Consider the following 20,726-nt stretch of genomic DNA (forward strand, 5'->3'; position numbering starts at 1 on the left):
GGTAGAGAGAATAGTGCAACAATGAATGAGTGGAAGCCCAAAATCTCTGTAAATGTTTATGAAAATTAATAAAATATAATTATAGAAAAAAAAAGACGACTGCTTCAGAGTAACAAGAACAGATTGGTGATGAAAAGCTACGGATGGAGTAAAACGACCCCACACCACAGAGTTGACAACATCTGGTGACAGAGGTAGTGTAGAAGGTAATGAGGAGGAGTTGAGTGGTAAGAGGCTTGGAAAGAAGGCCATCAATCCCCACTACTGAGACCTGGGAAGAGAAAATAGGACCCGAGAAGGAAGAGATCACTGAGAAGGGAGCCACTGTGTCAACCAGAAAGGAAACTGGCTACCCGCTACTTGAAGAGTTAATGTAGGCTTGGCAAGGGTGATAGGGGTTGTTGAGCCTGGATATCTTCAATTTTCAGTGGCCAAGCCTAAGAGGTGGGCTGGGATCGGGATCTGGTGGAGGGGCTGCCCTACAGCAGCTAGGCACCAAAGGGAAGTCAGCCTTCCAATGACCCAGTATCCCACAAATAGCACAAGGTCATGTAGGAAGGTAGGGATTAGGGCAGCAGTTGCCTCAAGGACCCTCTTTGCCACACTTGAAGCATGCACCAGGAGGTAATTGGTGAATGAGGAGGTGTTTTCTGATGTCACACTGCCATCAGCCACAGGGCAGCTATCAGGGTTTGGACTTGAAGATTTGCTTTCTGATGGGTGTGAGTCTCCCTATCAGCCTCAGCCTGTTCTTCTTGGGCATTGAAAACTTTAAAGACCATGTTTACCATGACTCAAATGGGTGTATGAGGGCTGCCCTCAGCCTTTTTTAGTTTCTTTTTTATATCAGGGGCTGATTGAGTGATAAAATGAGTAACTAGGATGGTGGACACTGCTGGATAGGTAGGGTCTAAATAGGCATACTGAGTCAGGGCTTTGGTGAGAAGGTTTTCATCCTTAACTTGGGTAATCTCTCTAAGCTTATCAAAATTGACTGCTTTATTAGAGATGGCATGTAGGCTGGCTAATAGACAATGAATCATACAGTTGTACCTAGCTCAACCTACCCTTACTGCTGATGTATCAACCTTACCAGGTTGAAACAATCTGGCTCTTGATGGGGGATGGCTTGGGGACCAATAGGCTTGAAGCCATCTGTTAAATGCACTTGGTCTGTGTGCTGCTGAGCAGCAGTGAGAACACACTGTTTTTCATCTGGTATCAGAGTAGAGAACAGTACAACAAAAAGGTCATGCGAGGTGAGATCATAGGTCTGGGTCAGGTACATAAACTCTTTGATATACGTTGCCAGGTTTTTGGAGAATGGGCTTAAACATTTTTCAATTTGGGAAAGATCAATTAGGGAGAACGGCATGTGGACACGAATGGGACCCTCAATATCTGCAACTTCCTGAAGAGGACAGAGGAGAGACTCGGCCAGGTGGGACTGGGTGTGGTTAGCAATCAGAGATGTAAGGATGGGGATAGTAGAGTCTGGGCTAGTTGGAGCAGAAGGGGTGAAGTTCTGGAGTGGGTGCCAGGTAGAGGGATAGGGGGAGGCTGAGAGAAGTCTACAGGGTCTGAGAAAGCAGAGTCACCCAGAATGACGATGAATCTTGGGAAGGAATAAGGGAAAGGGATGATTTGGTATCAGGAGACTTATTGTTGAAGGGGTTTGAGTTAAGAGAACCTGCACAGATTGGGAAGGATGAGAACATAAGTAAAAGAAAGCTTGGACATCTGGGATTTCTAGCCATTTCTGAGGCTGCCTGCAGAAATTGTCAAGATCTTGAAGGGTATTAAAATTAAAAGTTCTGCTCTCAAGACATTAATAGTATGTATCTAGCAGGTATTGTGGCCATGCCTGGTGACAGTAAAATATCAGTTTCTTGGGGCAGAGGTCCTCAGCCAGGTCCAGGTTTGAAAGGTTCAAGAAGAGGCAGCCCGAGTGACTGTCCCTTGAGGCCTTAGATACTTGGCTACCCATGGTGTTCACGTCTGTGGGTGAGGCAACCAAGATTTAAGGACATTCCCTGGAAACCAGGATTCTCAGATGTGGTGAGACACTAAAGCTGGCGTGAGCATCCCCTAGAACAATCAATAGCCTGGGAAGAAGCACCTGGCACTACTTGGTATGGGTGGACCTCCTGATGCAGATCTGAGATTTTTCTGTGTATGCACAGAATGTAATAGACATGAATCCCAAGGGAGCTTAAAAGGTTTGGAGGCAAAATCCCTCAGAACTGTTCTGAACAGTTTCTGGGAAATTTTATAAGCAAATGGGCCTTTCTGAGGGAGAGATAGAAGTCGGGGGAAAAGTCTGAGAGTGGAGAGGAAGAGGGAGGAAGTTAAAGGAAAGGTACACTACTGATGACCAGACATGAACACAAAATGGATAGAAACAGACAACATAGGGTATATCCTCTCAGCCCATGCAGGTGCCCCTCTGACAGTGTCCCAAGTGGGGAAAAGTGTGTATTAGCATAGGTGTACCTGTATAAACCCTGGGCCTAGTTGGAGTCCCTAGTGGATCCCTCAAATCACCACTAATCTAGATGGCAATACCACAGAAACGCAGGTGGGGACCCAATTAAATTCCATAGCTTCAGAATAGTGTCAGCAGTGAAGTCTCTTCACAAGAACTCAAGGCATTCAGTCAGGAGACATACTCACAGAATGAGAAAGGAAGAAAAGGACTGGTACATTACCATTTGAGCATCTTGACACCGTGCACACTGGTAGGACAGAGGTGCAGCATCTTAACTTGTCTCCCCAGTCTTTGGCACCATATGTAAGGTGGTAAGGTCACAGACTCAAGAAAGGGACCAGAAAGCAAGAAAGCTTAAAAGTAGCTTTATTAAGGGAGCTCTTGTGCAAGGTTCCTTGGTTTGGAAAGAGAGGCCAAAGAAGTTGTGTTTAGGGTATATTCAGGAGGATTTTTATATCAAGGCCTTCAGGGAGGAGGAAGATTATGGAGGGGTATTCCATTGTGGTTTATGGTTCAGCTAGGTGGGTGACGCCATCACATTCTTTTGATTCCTTATCCCCTCTGGCCTAACAGTTATCATTAAATCAAGTATGACTCATAATGACCGTATGAACAACAGATCTGAACCCTGTCCTATCTTGTGCCAACCTGACAATCTCAGACACACTCAAGCCGATTGCTGTAGTCACCATGTCGAATGTCCTGGTTGAAGGTCTTCCTCTCTTTCATGTCCAAGTTATCTTTCCAAGTTATTCCTCTCCTAGCAACATGCCCAAAGTATGTGAGACAAAGCTTCACCAACCTTGCTTTCAAGGAGCACTCTGGCTTCACTTTCTCCAAGACATATCTGTTTTTTCTTTTGGCAGTCCATGGGATATTCAATACTCTCCTACATCACCACAACTTGAAGGCATCAATTTTTCTTCTGTTACCATTATTCATTATCTAGCTCTCAGAAGCACACCAAGTGATTGAAAAGACCATGGTCTGCATCTAGCATGCCTTAGTCCATTTATCTTACAAGATCTTAAAAGAGAGAGAAGTGAATATAGAAGAAAGGAAATGTGAGAGCAGAGTGCATTCTTTGGACTCAGGATATTCATGCTGAAGGCTTTTATGTACGCCTACTTGTTTTCATGGTTTGCTTTTAGGGGTATAACACTTTTCTGTCAGTTTGTTATGTTAGGAGAATAATTTGTATGTTGTTCTGTACTTTTTTTGGAAATTACATAACAAAACCATTAATATCATGTACAAGCAAAATATTACTGAATATTACCTAAAAACAGAACATAACAGAAAGCAGAATGGACCAAAGTAACTAGCAACAACAACAAAAAGAACTCAAAACAATGGTAGCAATACAACCGTGCCTCTCCATAATCACACTGAATGTGAATGGTTTAAAGGCACCACAACACTGAAGAGAAATGAGTAGAAGATTGGATAAAGAAACAAAATCCATCAAAATGCCCTCTACAACAGACACACCTGAAAAGTGAAGATAAAGAAAGACTAAAAAGAAAAGAGTGGGAAAAAAATATATCAAGCAAACGGCAACCAGAGAAAAAGCAGGAGTAGTGATATTAATCTCTCATAAAATAAATTTCAACGCAAAAACCATCACAAAGGACAAGGAAGGTCACTACATAATGCTTAAAGGATCAACAGAAAAAGAGGACATAATTATAATAAATACCTATGCAGCAAATGTTTCATACATTTGGTGCATAGATATTTTTTTATAATTATGTCCTCTTGGAAATTAAAAGATGTATTGCCATGGGAAAGTCTGCTGTTAGGGACCTCTCCAAAGTACTGAAGAGCAATGGGGTCTCTCTGGAGATTAAGGTGCGTCTGATACATGCCATGGTCTTTGTAATCACTTGTTATGCATCAGAGTTGGGCAATGGCCAAGGAAGATAGAAAGAGAATTGATGTCTTTGAGCTGTGGTGCTGGAGAAGAGTACTGAGAGTACCATGACTGCTAGTAAAAGAAAAAGATTCATCCTGGAAAGGGTTAAACCGGTTGGCTCCTTGGAGGCAAGGATTTTGAGACTCCATTTAACATACTTTGGACATGTTGTAAGGAGAGACTGGTCCTTGCAGAAGGATATCATGCTTGGGAGGGTGGGGGGACAGCACAGGAGGGGAAGGCCCTCTATGAGGTGGATTGATTCAGTGACTGGGGTAATCGTGATGGGAGTGTCAGAGACAGTGCAATTGGCACAGGACAAAGCAGAGTTTAGGGCTGTTGTACATAGGGTCGCTCGCTAGGAGTCGCAAGTGATGCGATGGCACATAACAACAACAACAACATGCACCAAATGAAATACCTGCTAATTAAAAAATAAGGAACTCATGCAATGTTATTCAAAATGGTTGACTCTGGAGAACATTATGCTGAGTGAAATATCCCGGTCACAAAAGGACAAATATTACATGATGCCACTGTTGTAGAATAGGACTGTCCTTGGGGTTGGGGAGAGACTGAGTAAGATGGGTTCAATAATGTATACTGCACTGAAACAGAGGAGGGAGAAAACTGTTTAAAAGAGATATATGACTAGGTACTTCTGTCATCACAGGAGTCTAGAGCGAGGGCTACATGGTGGAGGGGACCTGGGGGAGTGTTTGTAAAACAATGAAAGAATCCTTTCTTTTACTTTTCCATAATTTTTGACTCGTGTACTATTAACTTGTTAGTCAAATTTGTGTCTTCTAGGTTGCAACACCCCCATGATACATCTTCAAGGATATGAACATGTACGGCCAAGCACAATCAATAAGAGTGCATCTAAATTCCAAAATCAATCTCCGTAACAGTCTATGTGTTTCCTACTGCCAAAGGGGCCCTTTAGAGTAGTGAGAGAAGATCTTCACCCTGAAACCCACAGCGTCCCTTTTCAGCAGGAAGTAGCTAAGAGAATACGCCATCCCCTTTTCCTTATGACTCAGGGTGAAGTCTCTCTCAGGGAGGAGTGATAGGGAATGGCAAAGGACACACTGACAAAGGAGATTAATCAGAACTGACTTTGACAAGCACTGTGGCAACTGGACAATTAAAACAGACATTCGGATGGCGGGGAAGAAGAACAAACTGGGGAGGAGGGTGGAGAGAATGGTGCGGCAATGAAGGAGTGAAAGCCCAGAATCCCTGTGAATGTTCATTGAAACTAATAAAATTTAATAAAAAAAAAGAAAGACCTGCTAAATATATAAAACAAACATTAACAATATTGAACAAGGAAATAGACAGCACTACTATAGTAGTTGAAGACTGCAATGCACCACTCTCAAGATAAGATAGAACTAAAAGAAAGAAAATCAAGAAAAGTGCTGAAGAATTAAACCACTCAATAAACAAACTGAATATCATAGATATTTATAGGCTAATGTATCTCCAAAAACACAGTATACCTTCTTCTCCAATGTGCATGAAACATTCTCCAGGATAGATCACATCTTGGGCCACAAGTCAAGAATCAATAAATTAAAAACATAGGAAAAACTACGTATCTTCTCAGATCACAATGCCACAAAATTAAAAATTAATAATTATAGGATAACGGAGAAAAAACCCATACATTTGGAAGTTGAACAACACCTTGCTAGAAGAAATAAAAAATGAAATAAAAGTTTCTTGAAACAAATGAAAATGAAGACACAACTTACCAAATCCTCTGAGAAACAGCCAAAGCAGTAATCAGAGGTCAATTTATAGCAATAAGCAAACACATTAAAAGGAAGGAAAGTATGACCATTGATTCTCTAACCTAACATCTTCAACAAATTGAAAAAGAACATCAAGAATACCCAACACCCTCTAAAAACACTGAAATTATAAAAATTAGGGCCAAAATAAATGAAACAGAAAACAGAAAAACAAATGAAATCATCAACAAAACTAGAAGTTGGTTTTTTTTAAAAGCTCAATAAAATTGATAAACCACTAGCATAACTAACAAAGGAAAGACCTGCTAAATATATAAAACAAACATTAACAATATTGAACAAGGAAATAGACACAAATAATCTGAATAAAAGATGAAATGGACAACATCACAACAGAACCAAATAAAATAAAAAGACTAACAATAAAAAGAATATTATGGAAAACTATGCTCAAACAAATATGAAAACCTAGAGGAAATGGACAGATACTTAGAAATTCAAAACCTATCTAAAGTGACACCAACCAAAATTGAAAAAGTGAACAGAACCACTACAAAAGAAGAAATTGAAAAGGTAATAAAACAACTTCCAGCCCAAAAAAGCCCTGGACCAGATGGCTTTACAAGTGAATTTTATCAAATATTCAGAGAAGAACTGTCACCAATTCTACATAAACTATTTCAAGAAATAGAAAAAGGTGGAATTCTCCCAGACTCATTCTATGAAGCAAACATGTCCTTGACACCAAAGCAAGGAAACGACACCACCAAAATATAAAACTATAGGGCAATATCTCTTATGAACATAGATGCAAAAATCCTGAATAAAATACTGGCCAATAGAATCCAACAATACGTCAAGAAATAATTCACCATGACCAAGTGGGATTCATAACAGGTATCCAAGGATGGTTCAACATAAGAAAAACAAACTCATCACATTAACAAAGCAAAGAACAAGAACCACATGATCCTATCAATTGGTGCAGAAAAGGCCTTTGACAAAATCCAAAACATTTTCCTGATTAAAACTCTCAACAAAATAGGATTAGAGGGGAATTTCTTCAACATAGTAAAAAGTATGCAAACCCAAGAGCCAACAGTGTTCTCAACGGAGAGAGATTAAAGGCATTCCACTTGAGAACAGGAACTAGACAAGGATGTCTACTATCACCTCTCACATTCAATACTGTATTGTAAGTCGTAGCGATAGCAATAAGAGAAGGATATAAGAGGTATCCAAATTGGCAATGTGGAGGTAAAATTATCTCTCTATGGAGATTATATACTTCAAAAACCCTAAAGATTCAGCAAGAAAACTACAGGACATAGTTGACCAATTCAGCAAAATGGCAGGATACAAGATCAACATACAAAAATCAGTTGGGTTTCTCTATAGAGACAAAGAGAATACAGAGCTGGAGCTAAGAAAAGCAATACCCTTCACAATAGCTAATCACAAGTTTAAATACTTGGGAGTAAATGTAACCAGAAGCACAAAGGATCTATTCAAAGAAAATTACAAAACATTACTACAAGAAACAAAAAGAGACCTTGAGAAATGGAAAAATATTCCTTGCTCATGGGTGGATAGACTCAATATTGTGAAAATGGCAATACTACCAAAGGCATGTTCAATGCAATCCCAATACAAATACCAATCCCATTCATTAATGAGATAGAAAAGACAATCTCCAATTTCCTTTAGAATGGAAAGAAGCCCCGATAAAGGAAAGCATACCTTAAAAAGAGAAACAAGGTGGGAGACATCTCACTCCATGATTTCAAATCCTACTACACTGCCTTGGTGATCAAGACAGCGTGGTACTGGTATAATGACAGACATATAGATCAATGGAATAGAATTTAGAATCTGGAAATCAGCCCATCTACCTATGGTCAACTGATTTTTGACAAAGAGATGAAATAATTCAGTGGGGAAATGCCAGCCTTTTAAACAAGTGGTGTTGGCAAAATTGGTAAACTATCTGCAGAAAAGTCAAACAAGATACACCCCTCACTCATACACAAAAACCAACTCAAGGTAGATCATGGACCTAGGACTAAAACCAAGGACTATAAACTTCATTAAAGAAAATCTTGGAAGAACTCTAGATGCCGTAATCCACATCATGTCTTCAAAGCATGCTGAAAAATCTACAACCAGGAAAGGATAAAATAGATGAATGGGACCTTCTAAGAATCAAATCCCTATGCACATCGAAAAACTTTTCCAATAGGGTAAAAAGGGAAGCCACAGACTGGGAAAAAGTATTTGGTAATGACATGTAAGATAAGGGACTTACATCTAGAATTTATAAAATTCTCGAGCACCACAACAAGATAAAGGAAAACAACTTGATTGCGAAATGGGCACAGGATATGAACAGACACTTCATCAAAGAAGACATTCAGATGGCCAACACACACATGAAGAAATGTTTAAAATCCCTATCTCTAAGAGAGATGCAAATAAAAACAACTATGAAATATCATCTCACCCCAGTAAGAATAGCAAAAGTTAAAAGAACAGCAAATAACAAATTCTAGAGAGGTTGTGGAGAATTCGAAACCCTTATTCACTGTTGGTGGGAGTGTAAAACGGTGCAACCACTATGGAAGGCTGTATGGCACCCTCTCAAAAAGTTGCAAATAGAAATACCATTTGAGCGAGCAATTCCACTGATGGGAATATAACCTAAAGAAACCATAAGTGCCACCCAAGCAGATATGTGCACACCCATGTTTATTGTGGCTTTGTTCACAATAGCAAAGAGTTTGAAACAACCTAAGTGTCCATCAATAAACAAATGGATAGAGAAGCTGTGGTATATTCACTACACTGCATTGAAAAACAGGAACTCATGAAATATTATTCAAAATGGATAACCCTGGAGGACATTATGCTGAGTGAAATATCTCTGTCATAAAAGAACAAATACTGCATATTGTCACTGTTGTAGAACGGGACTGACATCAGGGTTTGGGTGAGACTGAGAAAGATTGGATAAATTATGTGTACTGCGTTGAAACAGATAAGGGAAACAACTGTTTCAAAGCGATACATGATTGGGTATTATGGTCATGACAAGAGTCCAGAATGAAGGCTGCATAGTGGAGTGGACCTGGGGGAGGAAAGAATTGTATACCAATAAAAGAATTTTTCTTTTACTTTTCAAAGAGAAGAGTGAACTGGGGCGGGGGGGTGGGCAGGGAGAAAAATGCAACAATGAATGAATGGAAATCCAGTCTCTGTAAACATTCATTAAATTTAATAATGATTTTTAAAAGCGCCAGCTAGAACAATATATTGAAAGAGAACAGCCAGAAATACAAGCTGAGTTAAAACATGACACCACAGATATTATTGCTAATGTCATATAGATCCTGACTGAAAGCAGAAAATACCAAATGAATGTACATTTGTGTTTTTTTGACTATGCAAAGCTGTATGGATCATAACAAACTATGGCTAATATTGAGAAGAATGGCAATCTCACAACACGTAGTTGTTCTTATACTAAACCTAGACCTTGATCAAGAAGCTTTGTCCAAACAAAGCAAAGTAACATTTCAAGGTTTGAAATCAGGAAAGATATATATCAGGGTTGTATCTTTTCTCCATTAAATCTGTATGCTGAGCAAATTATTCAAGATGCTGGACGTTGTGAAGAAGATTGTAGCTATCCTGATTAGAGGAAGACTCATCAACAACCTGCACTGTGCAGGTGACACAACCTTGCTTGCTGAAAGACAAGACTTGAAATATTTTTTTCAGAGGATCAAAGATTACAACATTCAATATAGATTGCATCTCAACATCAAGAATACAAAAAAAAAATCTCACTAGTGGATTTATAGGTCCATGATAGACTGACTCCAGCTCCGTGCACATTTCGTTGTAATATTTTACTTTCATCCAGTGCTGCCTTTTGAAATCTTCTGTTCAGCTCTTTAGTATCTTGAATTCTTCCTCCTGCTTTGGCTTCTCTGCTCTCCAGTGCAATATTCAGAGTTTCTTCTGACATCCATTTTGGTCTTTTCTTCCTCCTCCATCTTTGCAATAACCTTTTGCACTCTTCCACAACTCATCTGGTCTTCACTCATTAGTGTTCAAGGCCTCAAACCTGTTCCTGCCATGGTTCTGAAATTCAGGTGGGATGGACTCAAAGTTATATTTTGGTTCGTGGGGATTCGGTTTAATTTTCCTCGGCTTCAGATTGAACTTGCATTTGAGTAGTTGGTGGTCTATTCCACAATCATCTCCTGGCCTAGTCTTCACAGCTGATATTGAGCTTCTCCAGCGGTTCTTTAAACAGATGTAATAGATCTGATTCCTATGCATACCATCAGGTGAAATCCATGTATATAACCTGCGTTTATGTCTCCTTTTTTTGTTTTATTTAAATTTATTATTAATTTCAGTAAAAATGTACAGAGACTTTGGATTTCCATTCATTTATTGTTGCACTTTTCTCCCCTCCCAACCCTCCCTTGTGTTTATGTCTCTTAAAAAAAGTATTTGCAATGAATAAGTCATTGATTGTGCAAAATTAAATCATTCTATCTCCAGCTCCATTTCTGTCACCAAGGTGGCTTAGTGCCAAGAAGCTGCACTGCAATCCCAGAGGCACGCAGTTCAAATTCACCAGATGCTCTGCTAGAGAAGGAGGGCAACCTCCTCCTGTACCAGTCAGATCTGATTTGACGGTACACACACACAAAAATTTCAACATATGTAAGAAAATAATTAGTTGTAATTCACTAACTCCCACCCTTTAGGAGTTTACTCAAAAGTAAATTATCTATCGGTCTTTCTCTATCTTCACTATCTAAAATTGCAGTTAATTTGAACTTTTTCTTATCCTCTTCCTGCTTCATTTTTTCCCTTAGCACTTCACTCTGTTCTTGTTATTGTTCCTAGGCATCATTGAGTCGACTCCACCTCAAAGCAACTCAATGTGCAACAGAGAAAAACTTTGCCTGATCCTGTGCCATCCTTGTAGCTGTTGTTCCAGTTCCTGTGTCAGTACATCTTCTTGAAGGCCTTCCTCTTTTTCACTGAGGTTCTATTTGTTCTTTCTGAAGGACTGGCCTGTTCTAAGAATATGCCCAAAGTATGTGAGAGAAAAATTTCACCATGCATGCCTTTAAAGAGCACCCTAGCTGCACTTCCTCTGAGTTATTTAGGCAGTCCACAATTCAAAGATATCAATTCTTCTTCAGTTTTCCTAATTAATTGTCCAACTTTTACATGCAAATAAAGTGAGAAAATATTGTTATTTGCACCAAGAAAAATATCAGGTACACTTTGGTCTTTAAATGGACCTCCTGTTTTTTTCATGTTGCCACTGGGGCAAACAGCTGCTTCACCATGAGGTGACCCTGCTACTCGGTGTCAAAAACTGATTGAAGTGGACGATGAACATAAACTTCAAACATTTTGTGACAGATGTTGTTGCTGACTTTCTTGGTGATGAATGGAAGGGATACATTGTCCAGATAAGTGATGGAAAAAACAAATAAGTTTTTCTCATGAAGCAGAGTCACACACACACACACACACACACACACACACACACACAAATGTAATGTGCAAAGAACTGGAGCCAGATTATCAAAGGGGTCTAACTCACCCAGCATTTCTTAAGCTCAAGGAACTGATGAAGAAATTCAAACCTCGAGTTGCAATACTTAAGGATGCTTTGGGCAGAATACTGAATGATCCTGCAAGTATTAAAAGAAGATGGAAAGAGTATACAGAGTCATTATAACAAAAGGAATTGGCAGACAGAAAAATTTAATGAAACAACATATGAATAAGAGTCTATGGTGATGAAGGAAGAAGTTCAGACGGCTTTGAAATAATTGGCTAAGAATAAAGCACCAGGAATTGATGGTATAGCAATTAACATATTTCAGCTAACAGATACTGCCCTAGATGTGCTCACCAAGTTGTGCCAAGAAATCTGGAGAAAAACCACTTGGCCAATTGCCTGGAAGAGATCTATATTTGTTCCTATCCCAAAGAAAGCTGATCCCACACAGTGTGGAAATTATCGAACAATATCATTAATATCACATGCAAGCAAGATTCTGCTGAAGAGTATCCAAAAATGACTAGAACAGCACATCAACAGAGAACTGCCAGAAGTCCAGGCTGGGTTTAGACGGCAAGGGTCATGGTACTAGGGATATTATAGCTAATGTTAAATGGATATTATCTGAAAGCAAGGAGTACCAGAAGAATGTCTATCTGTGTTTCATTGACTATACAAAGGCATTTGACTGTGTGGATCATAACAAAGTGTGACTGACTCTGAGAAGAATGGGAATCCCAGAACACTTGATCATGCTAATGCCAAACCTACACTTGGCCCAAGAGGCACTTGTTAGAACAGAACAAGGAAACACTGCATGGTTCAAAATCGTGAAGGGTGTACACCAGGGATGTGTCCTGTCTCCGTACCTTTTCAACCTGTATGCAGAACAGATTATCCGGAAGGCTTGGCTCTATGCGGAGAAATGTGGTGTCAGGATTGATTGGTGGAAGATCTATCGATAATCTCTGTTATGCAGATGACACAACCCTGCTTGCTGAAACTGAGGAGAACATGAAGCGCTTGCTGCAGAGGGTCAAGGACTGCAGCCTTCAATATGGATTGAGGCTCAATGTCAAGAAGACAAAGATTCTCACTACTGGACCAATTGGCAGCATCAGGATGGATGGTGAAGAGATTGAGATTGTTCACAGCTTTAGTTTGCTTGGCTCCACAGTCAATACTCTTGGCGGCAGCAGCCAGGATATTAAAAGACATATTGCGATGGAAAAGTCTGCTGTTAGGGACCTCTCCAAAGTACTGAAGAGCAATGGTGTCTCTCTGGAGACTAAGGTGTGTCTGATACAGGCCATGGCCTTTGAAGTCACCTGTTATGATTCAGAGATTTGGACAATGACTAGGGAGGATAGAAGGAGAATTGATGCCTTTGAGCTGTGGTGCTGGAGAAGAGTATTGAATGTACCATGGACTGTGAAGAAAACAAACATATTTATCCTGGATAGGGTTAAACCGGGCGGCTCCTTGGAGGCAAGGATTCTGAGGCTTCCGGTCCTTGGAGAAGGACATCATGCTTGGGAGGGTGGAGGGACAGTGCAGGAAAGGAAGGCCCTCTGTGGGGTGGATTGATTCAGTGACTGGGGTAATCAGGATGGGTGTATCGGAGACAGTGCGATTGGCACAGGACAGACCACAGTTTAGGGCTGTTGCAGACGACTCGACGGCACATAACTACAAGAACAACAACATTCAAAGGATGGAATATTGGAAGCAGAGTGTCTTGACCAATGGTCGAGTTCACCTGCTGCTGAGTAAGGGGCACTCCTGTCACAGACCACAGAGAATTGGACATAGGAAGTGCAAATCTATCTGGGATTGCATTATGGATACCAATCTGAGTGTTCTCAACTTAGTTATTGTGAAGAAAGGGGAGAAGGATATCCCAGGATTGACTAATACTACTGTGCCTTGTTGCCTGGGGTCCAAAACAAACAGCAGAATTCACAAACTCTTCAATCTTTCCAAGGAAGATGAGGCCTGTTACTATATTGTGAGAAAGTCACTGGACAAAGAAGGCAAGAAACCCAGAACTTTTAAAAAGGAATATTTGATTATGCATTATTTGTATGACAAAAGTCCAGAATAAGAGGTGCATAACAAAGTGGACTAGAGGAGGAGGGAGGAAATTATTATAAACTAATGAATATTTTTTAAAAGCTATCTGGGGGAGAGGAGGGAGGAAAATGTGTAAGAATGAATGAATGAAAAAATCCTTTTCCATACACTTTGATTAAAATCACAATTAAAAATTTTAAAATAAGAAACCCAGGTTCATGAAGGCAGTTTGGCGCTTCCTCAAAAAGCTGAACATAGAAATTCCACTGAACATAGCAATTTCACTGCTTGGAATATACCCTGAGAAAATGAGAACTGTGGCACAAGCAGAGACTTTTACACCAATGTTCATAGCAGCATTATTAACAAGAACATGGAAACAGCCCTGATGTCCAGCCACAAATAGATTGAGACATTATGGTATATTCACACAATGGAATACTATGCAGCACACAGGGGCAATGATTTTGTAAATTATTACCTAACTTGGGAGGGACTGGAGATCATTATGCTGAGTGAACTAACTCAGTCCCATGAGGGCAAATATAGTATAAAACCATTTTTGTAGACTGAGTATAAGGATGGGGGGGGGTGGAAGCAGAAGGATGAGGATGTGTAGGGGAAGGGGAGATCAATCATGAGATTGTACAATTTGATGGGAGGGGTGACGGAAATTGGAAGAATCTGTTCTTGGAAAACAATGTATTCTAATTTTGCAGATAAACTAGCATTTAAAAAAACCAAAAATGAGCCCAGGACAAAATTGCCAAGGTTCGGTGTCTTGTTATGACTCATGTCCTGCATCACAAGTGCTGGCACATTTTGCTGAAGAAACTGCACATTAAAAAGAACAAGGAGGAGGCTGCAGAGGATGCTAAGCTTTTGGCCAAAAGAGTGAAGGAGGCCAAAGAAATATGCCAAGAGCAGAGCGCCAAGAGAAATCTGAATCTAGTCAGAAATAGAATTTTCTATGTGTAGCAAATAAATAAGCTCACTTATTAAATCTAAAAAAAATAAATAAGCTGACATCCTTACTCTTTATAATTTTAAAGAGGTCTTTGACAACAATATAATATTTCATTTGATTCCCTGATTCATGCTTCTGCTCATATTGAGTGTAGATTCAAGTAAAATAAAAACATTGACAAATTGAATCTTTTCTCTTTCTTGGCTCCACAATCAACAATCTTGGCACCAGCAGTTAGGAAATCAAAGGACGAATTGCACTGGGAAAATCTGCAGTCAGGGACCTCTTCAGATTACTGAGAAACAATATCAGGCTAGAGATTAAGATGCTCCTCATCCAGGCCATGCATGGTCTTCTCAATTACTTGCTATGCATGAAAGAGCTGGAGCTGGATAATGACTAAGGATGACAGAAGAAGAATTGATGACTTTGAGTGGCGGTGCTGGAGAAGAGTCTTGAATACATCATGTAGTGCCAAGAAAACAATAAGGTCTGTCTTGGCGAAGGTGAAACCAAGTTTCTCCTTAGAGGCTAGGATTTTGAAGCTCTGTTTCACATACTTTTGGCATGTTGCCAAGACAGACCAATTCTTATAGAAGGACATCATGCTTGGAAGGGTGGAGGGACAGGGCAGGAGAGGAAGACCCCAGACGAGATGGATTAGCAAAGTAACTGGGGCACTACGGGTGGATGTGTAAGAGTCAATGAGACTGGCTCAGGACAGGATAGACTTCAGAGCTGTTGTACATAGGGTTGCTGTGCGTTGCAGGTGACTTGATGGCACATAATAATAACAACAATTGGTCCATTTACGAGAGCTTCCTTACTCTATCATGTTGTTTTTGTTATTAACCGTCAGGTTGGAACTGACCCATAGCTGACCCCTCCCCCTCAGTGGGTTTTCAGAATCAGGAAGATGAGTGAACCATCTAAAATCAAACAAAGTTGTGCTTTCCGTTTGAGGCTTGAGTGTGGTCTGTTGCTTGCAATGGGGTGTGAGCTGATTGGATTTGTCCTTGTATTTTTAAAAAAGGATTTTAATTGCTTTCAGTCAAACATTCTTCTGCTGTGCAGGTGTAACTCGTGGCTGCTGCAATGGTAAACACTCTGACAATGCTGTGTCATATGCAACAACAGTTGCCCATTGTGGGTGGTCTTTGATGGAGCTCTCAAATTAAAACAAGTTTTGAAGGAGGAGTGGCATCCACTTCTGAAATAGCTTGCTTCCAGAAATTCTATAAACTTAGAGAAACAATGAGAGTTATGATTCAAATTGTTTTTGTGAAATGACAGCCTTTTTAACAAATGGTGCTGGCAAAATTGGAAAACAATCTGTAGGAAACTCAAGCAAGTTCCACACTTCATTCCATACACAAACACCAACTCAAAGTGGATCATGGACCTAGGACTAAAACCAAGGACTATAAACTTCATTAAAGAAAATCTTGGAAGAACTCCCAAAGTCCTAATCCACAACATCAACAGTCTTCCAAGAATCCTGAAAAATCTACAAGCAGGAGAGGATAAAATAGATGAATGGGACCTTCTAAGGATCAAATCCCTATGCACATCCAAAAACTTCTCCAACAGGGTAAAAAGGAAAGCCACAGACTGGGGAAAAATATTTGGTAATGACATGTCATACAAGGGACTTATATATAGAATTTATAAAATACTCGAGCACCACAACAAGGTAAAGGTAAATAACCCCACTGAAAAATGGGCACAGGATATGAACAGACACTTCACCAAAGAAGATATTCAGATGGCCAACAAGCACATGAAGAAATGTTCAAAATCCCTATCTCTAAGAGAGATGCAAATCAAAACAAATATGAGATATCTCACCCCAGTAAGAATAGCAAAATTTAACAGAACAGCAAGCAACAAATGCTGGTGAGGTTGTGGAGAAACTGGAACCCTTATTCACCGTCGGTGGAAGTATAAAATGGTGCAACCACTGTGGCATTTTCCAAAAAGTTGCAAATAGAGATACCATTTGACCCAGCAATTCCACTACTGGGAATAGACCTCAAAGAGAACATAACTGCCACCCAAGCAGATATATGCACACCCATGTTTATTGCGGCTTTGTTCACGATAGCAAGGAGTTGGAAACAACCTGAGTGCCCATAAACAAACGAATGGATAGAGAAGATGTGGTATATTCACACAATGGAATACTATGCTGCATTGAAAAACAAGGAACTCATGCAATATTATTAAAAATGGGTGGCCCTGGAGGACATTATGCTGAGTGAAATATCTCAATCACAAAAGGACAAATACTGCATAGTGCCACTGTTGTAAAATGGGACTGACATCGGGGTTAGAGGGAGACAGATGGGATAAATAATGTATACTTCATTGAAACAGATGAGGGAGAAAACGATTTAAAAGGGACATGCGATTTAGGTATTTTTGTCATGACAGGAGTCTAGACTAAGGCTACATAGTGGAGTGGACATGGGGGGGATTGTAAAACAGTGAAAGAATTTTTCTTTTACTTTTCAAAGAGAAGAGTGTACTGGGGGAGGGGTGAGCAGGGAGAAAAGTGCAACAATGACTGAGTGGAAATCCGAAGTCTCTGTAAATTTTCATCAAAATTAATAATAAAAATATCATTATGAAGAATGCAAAATATCATTATAAAGGAAGAAGAAGAAGAAGAGACGACCAAAATGGATGTCAGATGAGACTCTGATTATTGTATTAGAGCACTGAGAAGACAAAGCTAAAGGAAGAAATTAAGAAATTAAAGAGCTGAACAGAAAATTTCAAAGGGCAGTTTGGGATAACAAAGCAAGGTATTATAAGGAAATGTGCAAAGAGCTGGAGTCAGAAAATCAAAAGGGCTGAACTTGCTCAGCATTTCTTAAGTTGAAAGAATTGAAAAACAAATTCAAGCCATGAGTGTTAATGCTTAACGATGCTTTGGGCAGAATGTTAAATAATCTAAGAATCATTAAGTGAAGATGGAATTATACAGAGTCACTCTACCAGAAGGAATTGACTAACACAGAAGAAATTCTTGAAACAATGTATGAACCTGTGGTGATGAAGGAGGAAGTTCAAGGTGCTCAGAAAGAATTGGCAACAAAACAAGTCTCCAGGAGTTGATGGCATACCAACTGACATATTTCAAGAAACAGATGTTGCTGTGCATGTGCTCATTAGGTAGTGCCAAGAAATCTGGAGGACAACTACCTGGTCAACTGACTGGAAGAGATCAATATTCACTCCCATTCCAAAGAAGGGTGACCTGACAGAGTGTAGAAATTATCAAACAATTTCATTACTATCACATGCAAGCAAGATTCTGCTGAAAATTTTCCACAAACAACTGGAGCAACGTGTCAACAGAGAACTGCCAGATGTGCAGGCTGAGTTTAGAAGAGGCTATGATACTAGAAATATTATAGCTAATGTTAGATGAATCATGGCAGAAAGAAGAAGGACCTCTAAGGAGATAAAAAATTAACAAAGTAATCAATAGTCCAAAAGAGGTAATGAAACTTAGAGTAGAAATAATAGTTGTGGAAGTGAACAAGAATGTCCATATATTAAGGGGGAAATGTGAAAGTAAAACAATGGCTTTGGATACATATTTGAATGTAGAGGCAAATCCAATCCATCAAACAAAAACAATCCCAAGCCCAAACTAAAATGGACAAGGCCAAGATCTTTTCACCAAAGTAAATGGAAAGACTATTATAAACAAATGAGGTTTGAATTGTAGTAGCTTTAGAGGAAAGATCTTTACTTCATTTTTATAGTAAAGATAAATTTAAATTTCTGAGAGACAATCCATGTACAGGTAATATGATTGAGTAAAGAGGTAAGACCTGGAGGTATTGCTATGCTCACTGAAGAAATGTCAACAGATAAGGCTTTTTTTGGAGAGTCATCAAGGAAGAAAATGAAGGAGGGTTTAGAACTTGAAAAGCATCTACAGTGTGTCAACAGGAAAATGTATCAGTCAATTTTCTTTTGTTGTTGTTGTTATGTGCCGTTGAGTCGTTTGCAACTCATAGCGACCCTATGTACAACAGCCCTAAAGCCTGCTCTATGCTGTGCCAATCGCACTGCCTCTGACACATCCATCCCGATTACCCCAGTCACTGAATCAATCCACCTCATAGAGAGTCTTCCCCTCCTGCACTGTCCCTCTACTCTACCCAGCATGATGTACCCCTCTAAAGACCTGTCTCTCCTTACAACATGTCCAAAGTATGTCAGACGAAGCCCCAGAATTTTAGAAACTATAAATAGATCATAGGAGTGTTCTGGATAAATTACAACGAGGAATAGGAATTCTTTCTCTTCAATAAACATGTTTTCACAACTGCCTACATAGATGAGATGAAGGAGGTAGAAAAGTCATGGAACTTGTGTTCTCAAGGAGGACAGAAGGTTACTGAGGTCTTTGTGGTAGAAAGAGGAAAATACAGGGAATTTGTTCATGTCAGAATCAGTCCTGGAAATTAAATTAGCTAAAACAAAGCTATAAAGAAAACAACAACAAAGTTCTACCTCTGCTCTGTTGACTCTCCTAAATTCTGGACCTGTCCATTCTGAGTTCTTATGCACAACACCTGCACCTTAAACTCAACATGCAACAGACAGGTCATGTGCTAGGTCAGAGACTTTTGTTTGAATCTAGGTCTGCCAGTTATTAGCTGTAAGGTTTGGCCAAATGCTTAAGCTCTCAAAGCTTCAGTTTACTTACTCTTTGGGTGAAGGTGTAATAATAATAATAATAATAATAATAATAATAATAAACACTTCACTAGGACTCCTCATCGCACTAACTGAAATTGTGTGTGAAAATGCCTAATGCTAGACAATTGATACTTTAAAGTGGTGGTTACAATGAGGCAGAAGCAGGGCATTAATGACTAAAAAGGTATTGCCCTAGGAAGGAGGCGTGAAAAGTCAGAAATAAAATTCTTGATCTGGGTAGAAATTTAAAGAACTCAGGAATAGAAAGTAAAAGGAATGAAATCCAACAAAATTGGCTTAAGAGTAAACTTTGGTTGTTTTGGTCAGTATTTGCCCCAAACTACCTAAAATCTGAAATGATAGCTGAGTTTCAATAGGAACTTGTGACAGAAGCAGAGAGTCAAATGCAGAGAGAGAAAAGAAAGTTGTGAGGGAACATTCTGTGAGGAGTTGTGAAGTTTTGACTCATAAGTGAAATGGATGATGCTTTATGGAAAGCAGAAAAAAATACAGAAATATTTCACAATGGTGAGAACACAAGACATGGAGATACAGAGTTTCATGGCAACAGGCGTCTAGAGTGGTATAAGGTTAGGGCTGGAAGAGTGTCAGCATTAAGGAGACAGGAGAGGGAAACTGCATCATGGAAATAAACATGGATAAGAAGAACATTATCAATTTTGGAAGAAGGGAAGAGATTACAAGCAAACTTAGAATAGTTTCTAAAGAGAACTAGACAATACATTGGGGAGCTCTGGTAACCTAGGTAAAGAGCTGTGCAGCCATCCAAAAGGCACATGGTTTGAATTCGGAAAGACAGGCAATCAACTCCTATGTGATTTACTGCCTCTGAAAATAAGCTGGATGGTCAGCTATGAGTCAGTTCCAGATTGATGGTACATAGCAACAATGCCAATGAGTTACTGTAAAAGGAGTCAGGATATGTTAGAGAATGTTGGGGAGGAAGGGAGGGCCTCTGGCCAGGATAGATCGCTTAGCTCAGGATAAGTGCAAGCCTCCCAACGGCCTTTAATACAGGGCAGAGAAAGTTCTCCTGTGTTTGGCTGTACCAATTTGAAAAAGCTTGCCACCTGGGAAGATGGCTGCCATATCTGATGACCTGGGAGTAGTCCGTATGAGGCTGAGGTTTTCCTATGCAATCCACATGTCCCATGTCTGCAAGCCTGTCTTCCTGTTTACTT

This window comes from Elephantulus edwardii, unplaced genomic scaffold (assembly GCF_000299155.1).
Source record: "Elephantulus edwardii isolate Elephantulus edwardi_28Jun2011 unplaced genomic scaffold, EleEdw1.0 scaffold00083, whole genome shotgun sequence".
Lineage (NCBI taxonomy): Eukaryota > Metazoa > Chordata > Mammalia > Macroscelidea > Macroscelididae > Elephantulus > Elephantulus edwardii.